This window comes from Hyaena hyaena, unplaced genomic scaffold (genome assembly GCF_003009895.1).
Source record: "Hyaena hyaena isolate Hyena2069 unplaced genomic scaffold, ASM300989v1 scaffold_443, whole genome shotgun sequence".
NCBI classification, from domain to species: domain Eukaryota; kingdom Metazoa; phylum Chordata; class Mammalia; order Carnivora; family Hyaenidae; genus Hyaena; species Hyaena hyaena.
In genome coordinates this window covers 689840-713902 of record NW_024081075.1, presented here as the reverse complement: position 1 = coordinate 713902, position 24063 = coordinate 689840, and the positions used below count along the sequence as shown (strand labels likewise).

The 24063-nt window shown below is 60.5% G+C and overlaps 2 protein-coding genes across 7 annotated transcripts in view; one reads left to right on the top strand and one right to left on the bottom strand.

The window, feature by feature from the left end:
- KCNAB2 (potassium voltage-gated channel subfamily A regulatory beta subunit 2) overlaps positions 1-22877 on the bottom strand; it is an 87241-nt gene extending 64364 nt beyond the window's left edge. For all 4 annotated transcript variants that reach the window (XR_005531944.1, XR_005531945.1, XM_039253262.1 and 1 more), the window contains exon 1: positions 22792-22877. The gene's annotated coding sequence lies outside the window, so the exon portion shown is untranslated. The remainder of the gene's footprint in view (positions 1-22791) is intronic.
- A 392-nt stretch (positions 22878-23269) lies between these two features.
- NPHP4 (nephrocystin 4) overlaps positions 23270-24063 on the top strand; it is a 106599-nt gene continuing 105805 nt past the window's right edge. For all 3 annotated transcript variants that reach the window (XM_039253247.1, XM_039253246.1, XM_039253249.1), the window contains exon 1: positions 23270-23346. The gene's annotated coding sequence lies outside the window, so the exon portion shown is untranslated. The remainder of the gene's footprint in view (positions 23347-24063) is intronic.

Here is a 24063-nt window from a genome sequence, read left to right as displayed (position 1 = left end):
TCCCAAGTGACGGGGGGCGAACAGGAGGCAGAAGAGAGGAGAGCAAGTGGGACGATGGGAAGGAGAGACCATGAGGCAGTGGGGGAGGGGAGCCCCTCTGGGCCGCACCCCAGCCTCTCTCCACCCCTTAGCCCCCACAGGCCGGAGCGACAGATGAGAGAGCCAGGCCTCACCGTAGGAAATAACACCCCAGGGCATTCAGCCGGCAGTGGCAGAGCTGGGGTGGGAACCGGGAGGGTCTGGCTCTAGACTGGGGCTCTTTCCTCCCCCTGCCCTGGACTCCCCGCCTCGGGCCTGACTCGGGACCCCTCCACCGCCCCCCAGCGCGGAGCCGTGCCGTGACCCCGTGCTCTGAGAGGGCAGGCTCGATTCGGCGCTAGCACAGATATCCAGGAAGCAGCCAGAGTCGAACACCTCAAGCGACCGTCTGCAGCCCGCACACTGCAGCATCATTCCCGTCCTTGTGGGTCCATCGTACCCCCAGCTCTTTTTGAACAGTGACCTTAGACCAGGAGGGCCGGCGAGGGCGAAATGCGGGGCGGCAAAGTTGGAAATACCCCGCTGAGGCCAGGAGCCGCCCCTCTCTGGCCCTGATGAGTCTGAGCCCCACAGTCGAGCTGGACCCATAAACATGGTGGTAGGGTTGCTGGCTGGCCCAGCCGCTACTCGTGAGCCCCGTTTGCCGGGTTGCCTCCCAGCTGCTGTGGCCTGAGCCTCAGTCTATCGGCAGAGTCCTGGTGGCTGGGGATTCCAGGGAAGTTTTGCTTTCCTGATGGAAAGCGAGTCTTCTGGTACATTCTTCCTCATGGAGGAGGCTGCTGACCGAGGTCTACCTCCATTTGCAGCAGAAGGAGTAATGCTGGCAGTTCGGGGGGGTCAGGGGCTAGGAGGTGGCCCCACAAAGGTCCAGGTGGGGTGACCAGCAGCGAGTCCCCCATGACTCAACCACAGAACCAGACGGTGTACCAGACCACCCAACACACCCTCCTGTTAGGTGGGGAACCTCACAGTGGTTCCGGATATTTCCATGATTTAGGAAGCAAGTACTGCCTCGATGTAAGTCACGTGCCTCCGGCTGAGACCCGGTGGGGGGGGGGGCGCGGAGATGAGCGTGTTCCCCCAGCATATGTAGCAAGAGAACTGTTGTTACACGTGCTAGATGCACCCCCCGCCCCCCCATGCAAGGGGCGCAGGGCTCAGGTCCCAGGTGCTGGAGACACCATTTCTCTCTGTGAGATTCCCACATAGGCAGATCTCGAAAATCTGATGAGTCCCCCGGGGACAGATGAGTCCCTTGAGAACCGAAATGATGAAAAAGGTCCTTTTTATGTTGATTTGAAATCGGTGTCCTTGTGAACTACACCCACTAGGTCCACTTCTGCCATCTGGAGGCAAATCCCGCCTCTGCGTCTCATGGCGTTCCCGTCCATTTCACCTTCATGCCTCCTGGGCCGCTCCCTGCCACGACTTTCCAGGTTTCCACACGAGGTTTCTGACTTAACGGATACAATTTGGGCCAATGGCATGCGACGTGCATTGCTGCGCTGTCACACGGAACTCTTCCAGAACCGTAAAGGTGGCCAGGTGACTCCATCATGCTGCCAAGCACACTGGGCCGGAGCCGGCTGGCTGCTAAGTGGTGGAGGGGGTGGGGCAGAGATCTGACGCTTGAGCGGCTGACTTCAGAGCCTGGGCACATCTTAGGCGCCCTTGGGTATGGGCTCTTTCTGGAATATCAACACTGAGGTCACATCCTCCAGTCAGCTGTTGGCAGAGATCCTTCGGGAAACAAGGCACCCAGAGCGTGGAACAATGTCCCAGGCCTTGGTCAGCAGTCAGGGAGGATGGGGAGCCTCCCTCCCTGCTCTGGGACAGGGTTTGGCCTGGGGACCCAATCCAGCCTGTCACCTGTGTTCGCGTGGCTTGTGAGCGAAGGGTGGTTTTTAAAGCGGTTGGAAGAAAAACAAAAGAAGAATATTTCTTGGGAATGAAAATTATATAAACTTCAAGTTTGTGTCCACAAATAAGGTTTTACTGGCACAGAACCATGCTGGTTTGCTGTCTTGTTCTGCTCCGGCTGACATAACAAGCTGGGGTGGGGTTGGGGGGGCTTCAGCAACAGACACGTACTCCTCACAGTTCTGGAAGCTGGAAGTCCAAGGTCAAGGTGCTGGCACACTCAGTGTCTGCTGAGGGGCCGGGTCCTGGCTCACAGCCGGGGGTCTCTGGCTGGGTCCTCACATGGCAGACAGTGGGCCTCAGCCTCACAACCTCATCAAATCCTAATCACCTCCCAAAGGCCCCGCCTCCAAATCCTACCGCACTGGGGGTCAGCACTTCCACACGTGAATGGGGGGGCACATTCAGACCCCACCGCTTATTTACTTCGTTCTTGGGACGAGGCAGAGCTGGGCGTTTCCACAGCGACCGCACCACCTCCCACCGGAAACATTTGCTCTCTCGTCCTTTGTAGGAGAGGTGTGCAGACCCCTGACCCTCCATGGGGACAAGACGCCCATCACCATGCCTCGTAAGACAGCCTCGCCTCCCTCAGGCCTCAGGGGCCAACCCCCTCATCCCCTGCCTGCTTTGCATGCTCTCCCCTCCCCACACCCCTCCCCGGCCCGTGTCCACACCTGCTTCTGGACCCAGGTGTGGGTCTTTACCTCTTTCTTCGTGGTGCTCAGCACTGAGCCGCAAGCATGCTCTGGGTCTCTGCTTTTGTCTCTCGAATTTGGGTGCATCGTAGGGGGTTTGGGGACTTGTAAGCCAGCCCTGGGATTCTGCTGGGAGTTTCTGCCTCATGAGATCACAGCCTCCCCTCTGGGGATTGGACACGCTAATCCCCTCTAATACCCCCTACCCAGAAGGCAGCCCTGTCTCAGGGGTGCTGTGGCCTCTAGGATTCTGCCCATCCCGGTCCAAACCCCCACCATGAAGACGAGGGCAACAGCAGGAGGCGCCCCGTACAGTGAGTTACTGTTGGCACACGCTCAACAATGCCACCGCCACCCCGCCTACGGTTCCCACCTGCCACACCACGTGTGAGAGGTCTCCCGGCACCTTTGTGGTTGAAAAGTTCCCCGCATTTCTTTCCTGGGGGACACCTCCCTCGTGAACATATATGCAGATTTCTCAAGCGTTCAGGCCAAGTCAGAGCACCTGATCGAATTCAGGACTCGGCTCTGTGGTCTGTTGAAAGGACCCCTTCTCCAGAAGGCTCCTGAATAGGTGGACACCCAGCCACGGCCATGCCCGAGGTTTGAAAGGGCTCCAGGATGACTCGCAGAACCTGGAGGGACAGTCCAGACAACATCATGGGGAGAGGGACCCTCCCAAGAGCAAGGTCCTCCTGGCCCTGCCCAGCAGAGTTCTACTTGCTCCTTCATCTCCGATGCCTGGGTAGTGGAGCAGGGAGCGAGGCCAGCAGGTGGGGCTGGGGACACTGCCTGGCCCCTGGGGGTCAGGGGGAGGGAGCCCCCTTTGCTTGGATGGCTGCAGCTGTCCACTGTGGGTGTCAGCACATGTGTTCTCCCTTCTCAGGGGTGTGTGGGGGGGGGTCTGAGTCTAGACGTGGCTCAAATATCCCTGCCCCAAAGATGTTCTGACCTAAGAGAAACCTAACGATCGCAGAATCTTTTCTTTGTCCCTCCCCGCCCCCCCGCAACAACAACACGTCTAAGCCCCAATCACGTCAGCTCAGACACAGCACCAAACAGAACCCTGTCACCCTCGGTTGCCTTTAGGTGGACACAATACTTGCCTGGCGTCCTTCAACATATGATGAAAAACAGCTAGGGCAGGAGACCAGAAGGCGGGGTAGGTAAGGGCCAGAGAGTCGATATTTTAGGCTCTGGGGGCCTGCTGGTCTCGGCTGCAAGGCTGTGCGAAAGCAACCAGAGACCGTGTGGGACTGGATGGGGGTGGCTGTGTTCTGATAAAATGTTATTTACAAAAACAGGTGGCGGCTGGAGTGGGTCCTTATAAAACCCGGATCTGTGACATTAAAAAAATAGGGGACGTCCATCGTGATGAGATCAAGGCCAAAGTTCGGACCCTCGTGAGGTCCACACACCGCAGGTCTGCCCTGCAGGGGGCTGGGGGCTAGGGCCTGTTCTGTGAACATTCTTCCAGGAAGGTCGGGGACGACCCCACGCTGCCGGCTGGCCGCACCCCGGCCCGCTGCTTTGAGGGGGTGCAGGGCTGGAGGGGCGGATGTACACAGGCCCTGTGCACCCCGAGTAATTATCTTGCTCTTACTTTGCTAGTAATTCCGATCCATCATGGGATTGCAGGCCTGATTAATCTGTTCCGGAATAAACATGCAAAGCCGTTCTCCTGGCCGCTCTCCGTGATGCTGCTCGCCGGGGACAGCTGGCCGAGGGACGCAGGCTGCTGCCTCCGATGCCGGACTATTTTTGGTTACTCTTTTTGCCTCATTTATTTTTGATCTGAGTTGCTCATACAGGCTGTACGTTCTCTTTCTCGCTCCTGCACTGAAATGAAATAAGCGTTGTATTTTTAAACCCTGCTTGTGCCGCTGATGATTAGTGCAGATGAGCCGATGTGCCTGGAGAGGGCCCTCCGCCCGACGGCCACCTGCCCGCCCGCTCCGGCGGGGCCCTTACCTTATCAAAGCGGCAGCACAGGGACGCTACACCTCACTCTCCTGGACACGCTGACCTGCCTGGTCCCAGAGAAAAGGCTGGGCCTCCAATGTCCTGCCCCAAAGTTGGGCTTTGAATGAACAGGGTACAGGGACACCCATGTACCCTCTTAGCTACATGGGTAGAAGCAGCGCCATGGGGGCCCCTGGGTGGCTCACTCGGTTGGGTGTCCGACTTTTGATTTTGGCTCAGGCCATGATCTCACGGTTCGTTGGTCTGAGCGCCGCATCAGGCTCCGCGCTTACAGCACGGAACCCGCTTGGGATTCTCTCTCTCTCCCTCTCTCTCTGCCCCTCCCCTGCTCATGCTCTCTCTTTCTCAAAATTAAGAAATAAACATGAAAAAAAAAAGGAAGTGCCAGACAGCACCTGCACAGCACCATTTTGTGGTGACCAGTGACAGGGGCGGGCGACGGAGTTTGTCTGTGTCACGTGGTGGGACAAGAGCTGTCATGTGTATTCACTCACTCGCTCCCAGCCCCCGACCCGGTAAGATGGGTCCTGTGGTGCCGGCTGAGGAAGCCGAGGCCAGAACATCTAAGTTGGCTTGTCCACGGTCGCCTGGGAAGGAGCAGTCTGGGGAGCCCCTCCTCTGAGCCACAGCCCTGTGCGGCCGCCCCTGAGGGTGGGGGGTGGGGAGTGGGGTGACAGAAGGCCTTCTCCTTGGAGGGCAAGCTTATCTATGCCTCCCGAGGTCTCTGGGGAGCAGGGTGAGGGCTGAGGGGAAAGGGTCTAAGGCAGACAGAGGGCTCTCGTCAGGAGGCCATGGAATGACCCAGGTGGGCCAGGCTTGGGAGGCAGCCAGCCGCCGGCAGAGTCGGGAGGTGGAGACCAGAGGGTTGGCCGGAGGACAGATGTGTGTGGAGGGCGATCTCAGGTTTCTGGAGAAGAGGTGCCGGTTCCTGAGCTGAGGGAATGAGCGGGTGCAGCAGGTTGGGGGTGGAGCTGGGAGGTGGCTGCGCCTGCTCCGAGGTGCCCAGTGGAGAGCCTGGGGGTGTCCTCTCCTGCGGCTCTTCCTCAGTCCCCGGCCAGCGCGGCGTCTTCTCTTCCACCACAGGGCCTTTGCAGGTGCGGTCCCTCTGCCTGGGATGCTCTTCCTTTGTGTCCCTGCTCAGAGGTCACATCTCTAGAGGCAGTGTCCTGGAGAGCTCTCTCCAAAGTGTCCCGTCTGTCACGTGTCAGCACATGCCTCTCCTTCGGAGCTCGTGACTGTTCACTGACTGTCCCCCGACTTGATGGTGACTTGATCGCTCCCTGGGGAAGCCCTCCTGCCGGGACAGGCTGAATGCACGGAGCGTGTCACGCTGCTCTGCGCGGGCGCTGCTCTCCTTCCAGCTAACGTGACTCCCCTCGAGGCCAAACCACGCGGGGAGGTGAGTGGTGGGGGGAGCGGGTCCTCTTCCGGCTGCTCCTCCGAGGGGCCGGCGGTGCCACAGTACAGCCTACACGGGCCCTGGTCAGGATCCCCGGCTCTGGCCCGACTCCAGTCTCCGCCAGGTCCGGACCGCCAGCAGGACGATGCTGGGTTCCTGAAGCACGCGGAGAGCCAGGCACCTCAGGGGCACGCGTGCACGGGCACGAAGACACGCGTATACACCTGCACACACGCTTCCGCATCATCCCTCCCCCCTCCACTGCGCCTCTGTCCCCTCCATCCCCTCTGCCACCTTTGTCACCTCTATCACCTGCGCCCTTTATCACCTCCACCTGCACCGCCAGCACCTGCACCACCTCCACCCCAGGCTGCTCCTCTTCCTCCGAGCACTCTTGTTTCAGCGTTCTAGTCGTGGAGCCTTTCCCCTGAACGACCCTCCAGAGCGCTTCTTTGTCCCCCTTCACCCCCCCAGCCCCCTCCCCCCCGTGAGCTTCAGCTCTCACCGCCGCACCCATGGGCCCCGGGGCTAGCAGTGCCTCCATCTCACCCCTCTGCCCTGAGCTGCAGGTCCGTACTCTCCGCTCTGGGCTCTGTCCACATGAGTATCCCTTGGAACATTCCCTGTCTTGCCCATTCCCACCGCTCGCCTTGAGAGTGCCCGCCTGGCCAACGGTCACCCACCCGTCACCAGAGTCCCATTCCTATCGCTCACCCAGGGATCTATCATATCACGCCTTTCTCTAAAGTCCTCAATGGCTGCCCAGGGCCTTCTCGATCAGGCCCGAGCACCTCCACTTTGCACGCTGAACCACTCACGGCCAGCCCTGTCTACTTTCCCAGCCTTCTCTCTCTTCTCTGAACCTCCCGCACACCTGACCTTGGGCCCGCCTGCCTGCACCTCCCCCCTCCCCCCTGCACACCTGACCTTGAGCACACCTTCCCACCTCTTCCCTCCTGCTCCTGTGCCCATGGCAGCCCTGCCCTTGTTCTCGCCGCGGCCTCGGGGGACGGCGACTTCTCCCATCTGCCAGGGACTTCACCAGCCTCAGGGTCCAACGCATAGGTTCCTAGGCCTAGACAGGTCACCCCGCAGTATTTCAGGGTTACCCTGGGGGTGGGAACAGTGGGGAGGCAGCCTGCACTTTCCATTTCTAACTCCTGTACCATCTGCATGCTCTTAGAGACCTGCCCAGAGCCCCACAGCTCCGAGAGGCAACGAGCGGGGACGGGTCTGCCCAAGTGCGAAGCCAACACTCTGAATGCAACCTTATGCCACTTCGCCCCCAAATCCACAATGATTTCTAGAGAACGCGCCCTACAGTTTTCTGGCTTGAGTCTTCAACACTTGAACGCCAGCCCTGCCCCTGGGCACCCTCTCGCCAATACCTGCCTCCCCTACCCTCAGCCTAAATCCAACAAGGGGCTTAGAGCTGATGCCCCGAGGCCCCCCCAGCTCTTCTCTTCACCTGAGCAGGGGCGGGAGGGGCTCCTCAGCTCTCCCTTGAGAACACGAGTGGCCTGCCTGTGACCTAGGGGGTGGGAGTGACTGGCGCACCTCCAAATCTCCAGAAGGCGGCCAAGGGCTCATCCCACACCCCCTGAGGAAGAGACAGTCAAAGTCTGCGTGCCCTGGTCAAACCTGAGATGGTTCTTGTTTTTTTTTTTTTTAAAGGAGCCATTTATTCTTTTATTTTTTGAGAGAGCAAGCGGGGAGGGGCAGAGTTTGAGAGAGAGAGAGAGAGAGAGAGGGAGGGAGGGAGAATCTCAAGCAGGCTCCACATTCAGTGAGGAGCCCAAAGCGGGCCCTGACCCCACAACCCTGGGATCATGACCTGAACTGAAATCAAGAGTCAGATGCTCAACCGACTGAGCCACCCAGGAGCCCCTTGAGAAAGTTCTTGAATCCAGTATCTACCTACCTACTTCTTTTCTAGTTATCTCAGAATGATGACAAATGATGCTAGATTTCACTTTATTGCAGGGGACAGCAAGCTTCACTTCAAAATAAACTTATTTAACAAAAGAAGCTTAAGGGAAAAACGTAAACTCAGAAACAGGGCCGGAAGTGTGCATGTACGACCCAAACCCCGAGATGGAAGGCCAGCGACCGAGGTGTGGGAAATCTTGCCAAAGACAGAGAGACAGACAGAGAGCCGAGTGCGAGACTGTGTCTCTGACATCCAGCCAAAGTTCACCTCAGCCGTCACGGGACACAGGAAAGGGCGTGCGGACCTCACAGCAGAAGCTCAGGGCAAATGTGAGTTCCAGGACATCATGTAGTCCGTGCTCTCCTTTGAAACTAATTTTACATCCCCTTTTGTGAAAGTGTGTCAGGGTTTCTCATCTTACAGGAAGTTTATCAAGAGAAACTAGGGAGAGACCAGAACCGCCCCCCCCCCCCGCCACCGGCGGACACCATGTTCCAGGCCAGCCCTGGTGAGAAGCTCGGGGAGGGGGCTGTAGGCACGGGAAGCAGAATGCAGATCCGAAGGTGTGTGTGTGTGTGTGTGTGTGTGTGCATGCACACGTACAGGCACACACACAGGCCCGCTCCACCCACCAGCCAAGTGGCCCGTAGTCTCTGCTGGTGCCCGTGTACCCACAGATGCCGGGAAAAGGCGTCTCCTGACGGAGGCCAGACACCCCACCCCATGCAGGTCATTAGGGCAGTGCTGACCTTCCCATGTGTGGAAGGCATGGATGTCCCAGGCCACCCCGTGGGCAGCCTCCTGCTGCTCTGGAAAGTAGATGGCAATGGGACATATTAGACCAAGGGCCCAGGATCCCCACAGGGGTGTGGGGTGGCCAGAAGGACTCGAGAACCATACAATGCCACCTAGACTCTCGGGCTCATCTTCAGGGGAAGTGCACATTCAGCCACAGCGACTCAGGGCGCGTGTCTCACGTTTCTGGCGGGAGGCAGAGGGGGCTGGATCTGTTCCTACCTCCCTGCGGATGAAGTGCACCCAGGGCGCTTTTGCTTTCTCCCTTCTGGGCCCCAGCCAAGGCCCATTTCCTGTCTCCACAGCTCCCGCTGAATCTGCTCCCAGAGGAATGGCAGGGCTGCCCCAGTGCCTCCCCCTGGGGAGCCAGACCGTGATCGAGGCCACAGGCATCTCCCCACGAGGCAGCCCAAGGCCTGAGTCCCCAGGGGACAGCCCCTCCTGGACAGGAGTTACACACAGCATGAGATCACGGGGCTGGACAGGGAGGATTCTTGCCCATTCTGGCATCCGGACCAGCTGATCTGGTTCTTCTGAGAGGAGAGGCTCTTAAAGATTAGGGAAACACGGGCGACCTGTCCCTGGTGCTGGCCGTCCTGCAGGGGACGGGGTGCGGTGGGGGGAGAGCTTCCTACAGCAGGACCAGACTGGGGGGCACTCCCCTTGAGAAACCCAAGCCCTGCCCTTCACCCCAAGGAGAAAGCCTGCAGGTATTAATGGCCCACCTCCAGGATTCCCTCCTCACAGGTGCCAGTGAGGGGATCTGGGGTGAGGCAGCAGCTCCCTTGGGAGGGCCATGCAACCCTGGGGGCCCCAGGCAGCACTCACAGGCTGCACCCAGCTAAGGACACCCTGTGGCCATCACGGCTGCAGCTGAGGGATGTGAATACCTGGCTGGCGTGTCCACCTCTGAGCAGGGTAATCAATGAACCAAGGGGCTGCTCAAGGGGGGGGCGGTCCCAGGAGCCCCTCCCCCATCGCTCCCTGTGATGGCAAGAGTGACAGTGTTGCACAGCGTCCTTGGGAGGGTCTGGCTTCCCCGTTTTTGGGGGGCATCCACCATGAGAGACCATAAAGAAACTGTCTCCTCTCACAAACGGCTGAAGTCCTAACTGAGCTGAGGCAGGAAAACAGAGTTCCAGGGGCGGGAAGAAAACAGGCAATTCTGCCGGTGGTTACAGCGATGAACACTGATTACTGCGTCTCAGAGCCTGACTCAGCAGTCAGAGCAGCTGACACGGGAGGGAGCTGAGGTGGCCGCACCGATGGCTGGAGCGGCTCCAAGCTTCCTGGGCACCGGGGTGGGTTTTAACCACTTCGCCCCAGGATGGGAGGAGGAGGGACCCCAGCACCCTGGGGTTCCCAGACAGGCAATTTCACAGGCAGCCTGTCCACATGGAGTGGCTGCGCTGGTGTCATCTTGTGCCACCAACCAGTCCCTGGGTGCCTGGCCCTCCCCCAGGTGTGGCTGGGGTCTCTTCCCCTCTGAAGCCCCGCAGGAGGCCCCAGTGCAGCCTGCTTAGGGAGCAGTGGGTGCTGCCGCCCTGCTTGCTGATGGGAGTCTCTGCAGTGACGTGGGGGGTGGGAGGCTGGTCCTGGGCTGTGGGGACGGGAGCCGTCTACTCCGGGACACTCTGGCCATCATGTCCAGCCAGCACCCCCCCCCCCCCCCCCCCCCCAAAGGTGGGGTGCGCAGAGGCCAGAGCATGCCAGCTTAGAGACTCTGGACATAGCCAACCCCCCAAAAACAAGGCCAATTAATTTAACAAACTTCTCTTATTGTCTGCAGCCTACCCCCCCCCCCCCCCCACCGCTTTGTGCTTAGCACAGTGCCTGGTGCAGCTTTAAGCTGGCTGTCCGCACTGACCCTGGGCTGATTTCACACACAGTGGGGGCTGGACCCCTGGACAGTAGCTCTTAACCTTGCACTTCAGGTGCATCTCAACAGCAACCCTTGGAAGTTGGGGGGCTATGTCCTGGTTCTGGCTGCAGGGGGGGGAGGAGTCTGAGAAGCAGAATTCTGGCCAAGCAGCATGTCTGACAGGTCTGGGGCTCTCTCCTGGGGGGGGGGAGGCACAGGCTGGCATCCAGAGAAGGGGATTTACTTGAGTGCCTCCCATCCACCCTCAATGGGACACAGGAGCCTGTCTTACCTCTTACCTTGTCACCCTGAGGTCAGCTCTAGTAGGAGGCCCTGGGCTTCCCACAGCCTGTCTGGGCTGCTGAGCCAAGCCTGGGGGGGGGGGGGTCCTGCTTTCCAAGTGCACCTGCAAATGTGGCTGGGGGAGACCCCAGGTTTGACAGCACGAAGCCCCGTGTGCCCCCATTATGGGATCCTCGTGAACTCTCACCCCCACCAGCAACACTTGACATGTGATCCTCACCAAGGGGAAAAGGGAGAGCAGGAAAGAAAGTCACAGACCTCCCTGGAGGGGGCACTGGGGATGGGGGTGGGCAGCAGCGGCAGACCCCCACTGCAGTGGGTCGAGGTGTGCGCTCCCCCATATGTCAAAGTATGAATCCCTACCACCTGTGAGTATGACCTTACATGGCAAAAGGGTCTTTGCAGATGTATTAAGGTAAGGATCCAGTGATGAGGTCACTCTGGGTTGGGAGGGGGGAGCCCTGAATCCAATGACAACTGTCGTTATCAGAAGAGAAGAAGATGCAGACACAGAAAGAAGGGGACGTGGAGGTGGGGGCACATGACACATCCAGAAACCTGGGAGCCTCACCGGCAGCACCAGGGGCTGGGAGACAGGCCCAGAGCAGGTGCTCCCTTGGGACCTTCAAAGGGGAGGAGCCCTGCCCACACCGTGGTTTCAGACTTCCAGCTTTCAGATCTGTGAGAGAGTAAATATGGCTATTTTGAGCCTCCCTGTTTGCGGTGATTTGTTCTGGGAGCCTTAGGAAACGAACATACCCACTGCCGAACCCTTTAAGCCCCACGATCGCAGCAGGCTGTACGGGAGGCAGAGGAACAGCCTTCTCTTGGGGGAAGAGAGATCATTTGCAGGGGCGGGGGGAGGAGGTGGCTGGAGCCCGGGGCCTCAGCCCTGGCTTAGCTCCACACCTTGGAGGGGAGGAGGGGGGCGGGAGTCTGCAGGGATATTTCTGCAGCTCTCCCTGCATTAGCATCTGTGAGCAGGCTCCCGGGGCTCCCCGCTCTCCAGGGGACTGTAGGAATAAATAACAAATGGTTTCAAAGAGGATTACAGTCCTAGCACCACATGACGGAGGCATGAAAGATTAATATCTTGCCCGTGCAGCCCTACACTAGCAATTTGAAAGCCAGCTTTACCCTAGCACATCCATTAAAGGCTCTGTTGAATTAAGAGCTACGCAAAAGACAGTCAGTGGGCACTGCGCCTCTGTGATCATAATTAACAGGAGAAAATAGTTTCAAGTGAAAATATTCATTGTGGGTGAGGTTACGACGAAGCCACTCCATTTAGAGGTCGCTACTTCTGGGCCATGTGGCATAATCTTCTGGTGAAACAACCAACACCCGTCCACAGCCTGGGATGCAGAAATCCTACTTATAAATACATCCTAGAGGTTCAAGAGAGCAGATAAACTTAGATGCACACAGACCTCACCACTGCCGCTAAAGCCCTAAGGGGATGATGTTTAAGTGAATGATGGAAACCCAACAGGGTGTAATGGAGTCACTCGTAGTGAGCGTCTCCCCGTAATTGGGTGAGGAATGTGGAGAGCTCCCACGTCTCTGGCTCTGTCTGCAGACAGGTGAGAGGGGAGGGGTTCCTCTGTTCTTGCTTCACATTCAGCACCCCTTTCTGGTGCGGAGCGCCTGTGTGCACGAGGCGGGGAAAGGCTCCAGGGGCAGCCTGGGACTCCCACAGGGGTGGGGTGGGGGTTCTAGTGCCGCCGCTCCCCACCTTCCTCACCAATGGAGCCGCGGGCTGAGCAGTGCCTCCCTGGGGTTTCCTCTTAGGATGGTCCGGACCAGGGATCCTGATGGCCCTCGACCAGGAGTGAGGATGTGCACCTTCCCTGTCATGAGGCTGGTCTGGGACACAGGATGGGGAGTCCTCTGAGGTCATATCCTAGCTGTGTCCTCTGGTTGCATGACCCGAGGGAAGGCATGGTGCCTGTCCTCCCCCGTGAAGTGCAGAGAATCATATTACCCAATCCTGGCATGGCTGGAGGATTAAGGGCAAATGCATGCCAGGTTTAACCAGGGGCTTGACAAAGAGCAGGGCTGCTCTCTGACAAAAGGCGGCTCTGGTACAAATAATGACAATGATAGCGATCGTTGCTGCTGTCGTCCTCACCATTAACCCCATCGTCATCACCACCATCATTATCACCATAACCACCAACCCCACCCCCATCACCATGTCACCATCATTACCATCATCCCTATCACCATCATCCCCATCCCCCCCATATCATCACCACTATCACCATCACCACTGCCATCATCTCCTTCACTGCCATCGTCCCCATAACCGCCATCGTCCCCATAACCGCCATCGTCCCCATCACCACCATCATCCCCATCATCCCCATCATCTCCATCGTCCCCATCGCCGCCATCGTCCCCATCACCACCATCGTCTCCATCGTCCCCATCACCGCCATTGTCCCCATCACCGCCATCATCCCCATTGCCACCATCGTCCCCACCACCGCCATCATCTCCATCGTCCCCATCACTGCCATCGTCCCCATCATCCCCATCACTGCCATCATCGCCATCGTCCCCATCACCATCATCGTCCCCATCACTGCCATCATCTCCATCACCGCCATCATCGCCACCATCATCCCCATCACCGCCATCATCTCCATCGTCCCCATCACCGCCATCGTCCCCATCGCCACCATCATCCCCATCACCGCCATCATCCCCATCGCCACCATCGTCCCCATCACTGCCATCATCCCCATCTCTGCCATCGTCCCCATCGCTGCCATCGTTCCCATAGCCACCATTGTGGTCATCATCCCCATCACCGTCATCATCCCCATCACTGCCAACATCTCCATCATCAGCATCATCCCCATCACCACCATCATCTCCATCACCGCCATCATCTCCATCATCAGCATCATCCCCTTCACCACCATCGTCTCCATCACCGCCATCGTCTCCATCACCGCCATCGTCTCCATCACTGCCATCATCCCCATCGCCACCATCCCCATGTCACTGTCAACATCATCTTCCAACATCCAGATGAAGCGCCAGTTCCTTCTCAGAGCGCGACCAAAGGCATTCAGCTATTCAGGTTCCCCCTTCCCCCTTGGGGGACCCCCAGCTTCCCTGCAGATCTGCTTGTGGGACCATGACCGTCTCTGCCTGCCACCTGGGACCACTGAATTTGGATGCCCTGTGACAATTTCTGCAGTTAGGAGGAATTAGCTCCACATAATTAAGTGGCTTGGCTGTAAAAACATGAGCAGCATCCTGGCTGCTGGGCACAGAACATGTGGTCTGTTCGGGGAGGCCAAGGGACTGGAGGATAGAGGCAGTCCGTGCCGATACCAGGCGGTTGGGAGGCTGTGGCCATCAGCCCCGGACCACAGCTGTCTCAGCATGCAGGCTCAGTCCCCTGTGCTGCCGGCTCTGGCTGGGTGCCAGGCCCCAGAGGCCGTGCTGCCCTGACCTCCCTGGGGCATTGCCTGTTGTTCAGGGTGTGCCAGGATCGCACTCCGATCTGGTGGCAGGTAACACACTTTGGAGGGGGGTATGCTGACGGGCAGCCATTACAGGGGAGGTGACGTCAGGGGGCGTGCAGTGGGGATGGCCTCTGCCTGCCCCCAGAGAGCCCTGGCTTGGTCCTGTCGCTTCAGCTTGAGGACCCAAAGCCCAAGAGGCAGTGAGTGCACTTCGGGTCAGCTCCTCCAAGCGCGGCTTCGGGAGGTTCCCGGGGCGGGAGCCGTGCCTCCATTCCTGAGCCACGCCTCACAGGGAGCTCATCAGGACAGTGGCATTCACCTCTCTGCAGCTCTGGGCCCTGGGCACAGACACTGTAAGGGAATCGGGTGGCGAGGCTAGCCTCTGATGCATGGAGTGCGCTGGCTTCTAGGGACTGCAAGCGCTCAGGAGACTGGAGGTCAGCCCGGGGCAGGTGAGGGCACTTGGGACCCAACGTGGGGAGTGGGGGCCATGCGCTGGCACCAGGCAATTTCCCCAGCACATACAGGGAGAGGAGCGTTTCCCTGGAGAACCAGGCACTGGCCGCCCGGCTTAGGAAGTGGGAAGGCCTGGGCTGGGGATGCCAGAGCAGCCCCCACGATCGCGGGGGGGCTCTGCTTTCTGGGAGAGCCCACTGTTCCTGACGGTTACTGAGAGCCCGCGCGCCTGCCCGAGGGCTGAGCCGGGGGTTGCCCCGTCCTCAGGGCCACACAGTCTAGGAAGGCCTAGACACCAGCAACAGTGACCACCACGGAGCGCAGACGCACAGGAGGCTAGCGAGGTGACTCAGGGAGCCAACACGGGTCGGCGGACGGGAGCCAGCTCTGCCAGCAGGTAGGATTCTTCCCGGAGCCTTGGTTCTTCTCCCTAAACTGGGGTTGCTGGACCCCAGGGCACCAGGCCGAGGGGCCTGAGGGGGTTTTGCTGAGGCTAACTGGCTGGAGGAGCAAAGCCAAGTGAAACGAAGCCCCGTATCAGCTAAAGTGCCCGCTCGCACTGGGGCTGCGCTAGAAACCAGGGATTTCGCCTGAGCGGGGGGACAGGAAGGGCCCCCTGGCCTGTGATGTCTTTGCTTGCAGAGACATCGGTGAGAGCCGGGGGGTGCACCTGCCACCCCTCTCCTACTGTTCACGCAGGCTGATACTCTGGGGCCCACGTGGGCGTCCCATGGGGCCCAGCCAGGCCCCGGGCGTCCATACGGCCCAGCAGGTGGCTGGGCACCTCCAGTGGTCACCATGGTTACCAGGCTGCAGAATGGTGGGGAGAGCCCTCCCGGGGGCACCCTGTGGGCTGTGCCTGAACCTTCTAACCACGGGTGTAGCAGGGAGTGAGGGCCTAGCCTGGGACACAGGCTGTGTGAATGTGTGTGTTTGGGAAGGTGGTAGTAACTAAGGGACCCTCAGGGCAGGGCTGGGGGAGCTCATGGGACCTGGCCAGCCTCCCTATTCCCACGCTGTATGAGTGGCCCAGTTCAGCCCCACAGAAGAGGTAGGAAACATCTAAAGATGAGCTATCCCCCAAGAAGCTTCCTCGCTTGGCCCAGCGTCTTTTCCCTGAGGTCACTGTCTTTGCACTTTTTTTTAAGTGTATTTATTTTGGAAGACAGCGAGCGAGGGGACACCTGGGGGGCTCAGTCAATTGAGCCTCTGACTTTGCCTCAGGTCATGACCTCAAAGTCCGTGAGTTTGAGCCCCACACTGGGCTCTGTGCTGACAGCTTGGAGCCTGGAGCCTGCTTCGGATTCTGTGTCTCCCTCTCTCTGCCCCTCCCCTGCTTGTGTTCTGTCTATCTTTCTCTCTTGAAAATAAATGTTTGAAAAATTAAATAAAAAAAGACAGGGAGTGGAGGGGGTGGCAGAGAAAGAGGGAGAGACAATCTCAAGCAGGCTCTGTACTGTCAGCACAGAGCCTGACGTGGGGCTAGAACTCATGAATGGTGAGATCATGACCTGAGCCAAAACGGAGAGGCGGGCACTTAACCAACTAACCCACCAGGGCTCCCATCCCGGCACGTACTGTATGCAGCTCTCCCTGCCCAGCATGGTGCCCTGTCCTACGTCCCCGATACTCTGGCTTCAACCTCACGTCTCTTCCTGGCCACGCAGGATGCGCACTGCCTGGTGGCACCTGCTCGGCCTGAAGACACTTCTGTTGTGACCCAAGTATCACCTCTGGTTCCTGGACCCCACATCCCCTCCCCCCGCCGATCGGCCTCGTCCACACCTCGTGGGGACAGTGAGGGAACGGGCGAGTCCCCAGCACAGGCCGCACCTACACAGCCGGGGCTGAGAGCATGAAGTCTCCTACAAACTGCACAGACGCTCGGGCTGGGACATGGCGCCTGGGACGGGTGATGCCTCTTGGCCAAACAACTCAGTTTGTTAGGACAGTGGGTCCCCCAGCAGATGCCCTGCGTGGCCTGGCAGCTGCTCCTAAATCCATCTTTCAGGATGAAGGGGAAGCACAGTGAGGCGGCCTCCCCAGTGCCTCCAAAGTGGCCTGGCCGGGGCACCTGGGACCCCCCCACCCCCCGTCACCCCTGGCTCCCTTCTCCAACAGGCAGGTGTAAACGGGGAGGTGTCTGCTGCTCCAGGAAAGTCAAAGCCTGCGTGTGGCCCTGTAGAAAGGTAGCAGTTTGGGGCTGGGATTTGCATTTGCTGTTCTGGGTATCATGTCCTTTGTAGGAGCAAAGGGACAGAGATGGCTCCGGGCCTCCTGTCCCTGATACCTGAACACCTCCTGGCCAGAGTGACTCAAAATACCTTCTTCTCATTGAGAGGGAAAGGCGATACCCCGGGGTGGGGGGGGAGGAAGCCAGGAGCACAGGTGGGAGACAGGCTACTGGGGGGGAGGGCAGAGGCCGCAGGCTAAGACCAGGGACAGAGCCCGCTCCTCTGCAGAGCCCGGCTTCCTCGCCTCATCAGACAGCGGGCGAACCGTCAGCATCCCCGACCAAACCCCTTCCGAGAGGACCACGCCGCTAGGAACAATGGCATCCATGCTTGACAAGACAAAAGCACAGCGTTAGGTCAAAGATGATGCAGGTGTAGCAGGTCACTGCGGGAGGAGTGGGCTTCACGCCTTCCCGAGACCCCAGGACACCCCGGCGAGCCCTTCGCATCGGAGCCTCCAATGGTCAAAGCTTCCTTCGCGCTGCCTTAAGGGGAAGCCAGGGTGGAGGTTCACGGATAAACAGACCGAGCTGGGAAGTGTTTCTCAAAGTGAGGCCTCAGAACCCCTGGACCAGTGCTGGTGGAAGATGGAGCTGCATCGGGACCCTCAGGAGACTGTTTTCGGGTGCCCCTCCTGTGGTCTGGTGTGCGCGCCCCTGGCCCTTGGCACGTCTGGGGCCCTGCGAGCCCCAGAGGCCCCCTGCTCCCGTGCTCTGCGGTCACACTCAATGCACAGCTACCAGTGAAGCTGGAGGGTCAGAATCTCCTCCTTCATGCCTTCTACTCAGAGCTGACTTTCCTCCATCTAGAAGGGTGGGAAGGGCGCCGTTCCTGGAGAGGTCATGCAGCCACAGAGCGTTCAGGATAGCACGGCTCCCAGGCAGAAGTCTAGATCCTTCTGCCCTTGGCTGCACTGGACAGCTTGTGGGTATCTGGGCTACAGTTTGCTCTGAAGAATCCTACGGCTGCCGAGGGGGGAACATGGAGATGCGCCGTGGTGAAGGGGGGTGCATATGGTCAGACGGTGGCTCTGCAGCCTCCCCCCACCCCAGTGCCTATAGGCTGCTGCAAGGGTGTATGGGGGTGCAGACAGGCGCCACGCAGACTGGCCTGGCCCTCCAGGAGGTCTGAGCTCAGGGAGGACAGGGCGAGATGTGTCCCTCCTTTCACGGGAAGGCTCTTCTCTGCAGACCAATGGCAACAGGACTGCCCCCCCACCCCCATGTAAGAGGCCAGTTTGGCAGAGCAGACAGCCCATTATGAGCAGCTCTGGGTGGGGGGAGGATCATGAAGTCACTCAAAAGAGGACCCGAGTCACTGCTCAAGCCTTCCAGAGAGCCCCCTGGCCCCAAGGTGGGGTGCTCACGTGGACTCAGTCTGTGACTAGAAGTGGAAGGTGGCGGGGTACGTGACATTGACCAGGCACCCCACTCTGAGGCACGGACCGTCCCTCTGCTTTTGCTTGCAAGGCCTCGTTTTGCCAATCCAGAAAGAGGGAGACACGAGAGCGAGGCCAGATGGCTGAGAAGGCGAAAGCCAGAGACCGAGGGCGATGTGGAGCCAACTCCCCGCCAGGGTCCATGGGGCAGACTGGAGGCAAAGCGCCCTGTGGACAAGACCAGGTGTTTAGGGGACCCCAGAAGCTGCTCATTTACTGGGGAAACTGGCCCCGGGACGAACACTTTGCTGCTCCATCTTGAACTTGGGGGCAGGGATCCAAGGAATAAGGCAGGTCACCCTCCAGCTGGATGACAGGCCTCAACTGCCCCACAGCCAGGGCCCAAGATCTCCGTGGAGAAAATGCCCGAACTGAGGCTGCAGCACAGTGTGGAGCTGACGAAGACGGTCTCCCCTTTCCGCTTCTCTTGCACCGATCTTATTTTATCTGTACCCCGCGTGGCACCGAGAGCCGACTCTGCAGGTGCCTGTGTGCTGGAGCGAGGGCGAAGCAGGCTGCCCACAAGGAGGAAGGTCAATGGAGGCAGGCGGCAGGGGTGTGGGCAACATGGGTGGTGGGGGATCGGCTGCACCGCGAGGGGTGCACACAAGCCCGCACACGCGTCGGGGTCTCCAGGGTTAAGTACGCGGCGACTGGGCAGAGCAAGGAGAGTCCCTGGAGCCCACATCCTGTGGGGCTGTGCGTCAGAGACTGGGCATGGGGCTGTGGGGCACCCTCAAGGCTGGGGGGGGGCGCTGGGCCCAGAGCTCATTCTGGGGATACAGGGAGAGGAAGGCCAGCCCTCGGCTGGGCCCCACAGGAAGTGGTGAAGAGTAAGAAGACACAGCAGCTGCTCACGCCCACCTGGCAGAGACCCTCCTACCTGCCCAGGGCAGGCTGAAAGGAAGCCTCAAGCTAGCGGGTCACCATCTGGTCCCAGGTGTGCTCTCTCTCCTGGGGAGGCCCTGTTCCCTTTTCCTCCCCTGAAGTGGCTGAGCCGAGAGTACTGCCAAGCACGGCCTCTGCTCACAGAGTATTCCGGAGGAAGGCAGGACATGGAGTGAGCAGAGGGCAGAGCGTGTTAGGCTCCCTTTCGTGGAAAGGGTGGGTTTCCGTGTCCCTTGGGAGCCGGGGTTGAACCCTGACCCTCCTCTGTGGATCTGAGACCCATCTGTGTGTGTGTTGGGGGGCAGATTTCCGGAGCTTGCTGGGATGGGGGGGTGGTATCTGTCTCAGTCCTGGCACAGCAGGAACAAAACCTAGGTTTCCCTGGGAGTTAGGAGGCTGGGTCAGTCTTTCCATCCTTCTGTGCCTCGGTTTCCCCATCCAGCCTAACCAGCCCACCTCACAGGGGTATTCACAAGGATCCATCACAGAGCAAGGCCCAACGTGCAGGCCGAGGTTGACCTAAGACTCTTCTCCCTTTTCACCCTGCCCAGTGCCTTGGCCCCCTGCCTTCTCTTTGATGACATCTATCTAGAACCACAGCGCCCTGGCTCTGGGGACCTGCCAGGCCGGGCAGGGTGGTATCACCAGAATCCTCTGTGGTTGATGGCATCCCCTCCCCGCTACCAAGAGTTCCCCAGTGACTCAGATACACCCCAGGGCACTGGTTTCCTCTCTACATGTCAGCAACATCTCCAGAGTGGCCTTCCCAAAGGCCAGCTGCACCCAATGGTTGGGACACACACAGGGTGCAGGGAGAGCCGAAGACGACCTGGGCTTCTGTTGGTGGGGTGGGAAGGTTCTGGATCTGCCCCCTGCCCTGAGTGACCTTGGAGAAGTCTCTGCCTCTGGGCTTCCGTGGACTCCTTTGGTGGTGGTGGTGGGGGGATGGCCAAGACCTTCCGCCTCTGTGAGGGGAGACCCCCTGGCTGCTGAGAGGGGATGGAGGGAGGCTTGGTGTTTCTGGCCCCACGCACCTTCAGAGACTGTCTTCCCCAAGTGCTGCCTGCGGCCGCCACTGTCCTGCCCTGTTATTCAGGGACTCTGGGAAACCACTCTGGCTCTGGGACCTCTGGTGACATGAAGGTCACTGAGAATTTCCTCAAGGACTAAACACGTGCAGCTTTCAGCCGGAGTCCCCGGAAACGAAACCGTTACGCAGGTTCCAACAGCGCAGAGGCCTTCCTGCACCACCCGCCACCTCCGTGGTGGCCGGTTGCCTTCGACCCAGCATCAACAAACAGAAAGGCTGGAGCAGCCCCCTCCCTCTGAGCCCCTACCGGAAACTGCCAAATCAAAACTCATGCCACTCACTTCCTCCTGAAGCATTCGGGGTTTAGGAGATCACTGGAAAAGTAAAGGCAAAGAAAGCCAGCCTCTCAAGCCGTCCCCATCCACGGAGCTCACTTGCCCCTCAGACCCCCCAGAGACCACGGCCGGTGGAGACCCTCCCAAGGCAAGCGGTGGCATCCCATCTCGCCACACCTGTGGTGTGCAATTGCTTTTGTGCCCATTCCTTCCCATCCAGGCTCCACGTCCAGACCCAAGAGGGTGTTGAGCACAAGACCTGGGTTTCGCATTTTTCATACCCTCCCCATCCCCCATGGCCTGGCTCAGTCCTGGGGGTCACTGAGCAGTGCCTATGGCGTCTGGCCGCTGGCAGGGGAGAGAGCAGCACAAACAGCTGGACCTCAGTTGTGTCCGGGACGCCTCCCCCAGGTTTGCTTTCCAGGCAGGAATGTGCTGAAGCCCGAACACCGTTGGTGCCACCACGGCTGGGTGTGGATCTGGAGTGTTCCCATGGACACAAGCCAGGGAGCCAGTGCCCTCTGGGGCCCCCGCTGAGAGAGCACACGGGCAGGAGCCCAGGAACTGCACATAAGCCTGGCTCTGCAGGTGGATGCTTTTCCCAGCAACAATCAGGAGGGCAGATGGGACTCTCCACACGTAGGTCCCCAAACCCCGCAATGTGTTAGCAGAGTGGGAGCCTGCTCTTGGCACTGGAAGGGGGACGGCGCTTTTGAGGGGGAGGAGAAGTTGCAGAGAAAGAAGAAATCCTGAAACGACAGACACGGGGACAGCTGTGGCCTGAACTTGGTGTTCTTACTCCTCAGATGTGGATGTATTAATTTCCATAAATGCTAATAGCCCATTTCCCCAAGAGCTATTACTTATGTCATCTCCCCTTGGATGTGGTTCAACACGGGACAGACACAGGAAGGGGAGAGAAGGCAGCTCCCACTGGCGGGTCCCCTGCTCCCCATCCCTGTCCCCACCAGGCAGCTCAGGTCTGTTTCCTAAGGTGGCCCTGGTAACTAACTGCAGGGTCAAGACCCCCAGCCTTCAGCCCCACCGTCGAGTCCCCGTCATGCCAGGAAGCAAAGAAAGTTACCAACCCCAAAAATGCTGAATCACAAAGTGAGGCTGAGCAGGAAAGTGGGGGTGGGGTGGGGAGGGAGATGGTGGCCAAGGAGGAAGGCAGGAAAGGGTACTAAGGGGCTTCCCACCTGGAGCCTCCCAGGAGGCACTGGGTGGAGCGCAGTCCCCCCACGGGATCCCCCACGATAAGTGCCAGGAGGAGCGCGGCCAGGGTGTGCCTGGGTGGGAGGGTGGCGAGGTGGGCAGGTGCTCTCGCTACTGCAGCTTCTGGGTCTCTGCATCCTGCGGGAGCAGCCGCAGGTAGGGAGGCAGGGAGAGAAGGGAAGCTGAACACCGGGAAGGGGCTTAGGCCAGGGGTGGGGTGGAGCGGGGCTGGGTGTGTAGGCAGCCAGAGGAACTGGTGCAGGAAGGGACTGCCGAGGTCCTGGAGACCTGCAAGGTCGGGGGGGGGGAGCACCCATTGGGAGAGATGTAGGGGCTGGGAGCAGCCTGGACGGGAGGATGGGGGCAGGGATCGGGAGGACGCGGCAGGATGAGCCTTCGGGAGCAATAAGGAGGAGGGACGGGGAGGTCCGCGACCGGGCGCGCTCGGAAGGGGCTGCGCAGAGGCCGCGGGAAGGGTAGGGAAGGAGCGCTGGGGGCAGGGGGCGGCGAGGCTGCAGGGAGGGGAGGGGGCAGAGACGGGGAGGAGGGCAACCCGGACGAGGGGAGGGAGGAAGTTTGGGGCAGGGGTCGGGGATGGGAGCTGAGAGGTCGGGCGGGATGGGGGAAGGGAGACGATGGAGACGGAGGTGAGGACGGAGGCGGGCGCGGGGACGCGCCGTGGAGGAGGAGATGCAGAATCGGCGCGGGCCTCGCGGACGCCCGCCGCTGCTCTCCGGGCGCACGGCGGGGGCCAGCGCGGCCCGCCGGGGTCCCCCGGCACTCACCTGGGGGCTCCAGCTCCGAATCCTGTGCCCCGCTCCGGATCTTCCTTCCCGCCCTGCCCCGGCGACTTTAGCGCCCCCGAATCCCGCTCGCTCCGCCAGGTTCCGCCTGCAGCATCTTCACCTCGTGGGACGCCCTGGGCCACGCCTATACTGGCTTTTCATTGGTTGGCCTTCACGCCAGTCATATTCCAATTGGCTGAAGGGGTCGTCGGCCATGCAAATCAGGATGGGCCCGCCGCTGCGCCCATTGGCTGGCGCTACCGGAGCGGAGCCTCTGGACTCGGGCTCTGATTGGTCCCTCGGCCCTGCCAGCCACGCTGACGCGGGGCGGGCTCCGGGAGCCGGCGCGCGGCGCGCCGCCTGCTGAGGCTCCTCCCGCGGTGGCGGCGGCCCCGGCGACCCTGTGCGGGTCCTCCGGACCCTAGGCCTGCGGCTCCGGCGGGCTCCGGCGGGCTCCCGAGGGCACCGGCGGGCTCCGCGTCCGTCGTGGGGGCACGTCCTCGACAGCTTGGGCCTCGGCGCCCGGGGCACGGCCGCGGCGGGCCGGTCTCCTAGGTAACGCAGCCCGCGGCGGGCGGCACCACGCTGGCTGGCGCCGCGGGGGAGGTTGGACGAGGCCCGGGGCGCTGCGGGCGGCCGAGCGGGTCAGGCCCGGGCCGGGGGTGCTCCGTGCGTCTCTCCGCGGGGACAGGGTGCCCGCGTCAGTGGCATGCCGCCCCTGTCTTGACCCTTGGTGCGGCCCGGGGTTTCACTGCGGCTCCTTGGAGCTCACCCTGCGCGCCCTCTGCCCTTGACCCTGCGTCCCTCAGCCGCCGCTCGGCTTAGGACGAGCGCGGTGCGGACCATCCGGGCTTTGCCGAGACCCTGACGTTGGCCCACCGCCCTGGGCGTCCCGCCGCCCTTTCCCGGTCGTACAGCAGCGGGGGACCCCTGCGGGGTGTTTGTGCCCGGGCCGGGGCCTCCTCGCCGGCGGGAGCATCCCAGAGCCTCCGCCCAGCGGAGATTGCGAGACTGGCTCTTGCAGGAGGTTCTGGCTGCCCTGCGGGTCCCGCCGGCCTCTGGCCGACCCCGGACCCGCTCCCGCCTTCCCTTCCGCCGTCCATCCCGCAGACTTCCCGAGCGGCTTAAGAGCTGGCCCCCTGGGCCCTTCCCGCAGCCCGAATGCTTGCCCTCCTTCCTAAGCGCGCCTTCTGAGTCAGAGGCCCCACCCGTGCACATCTGTCTCCACCGCCCGTCTCCGTGGAAGGCTGCACTCTCAGACCCGCTCCTGAG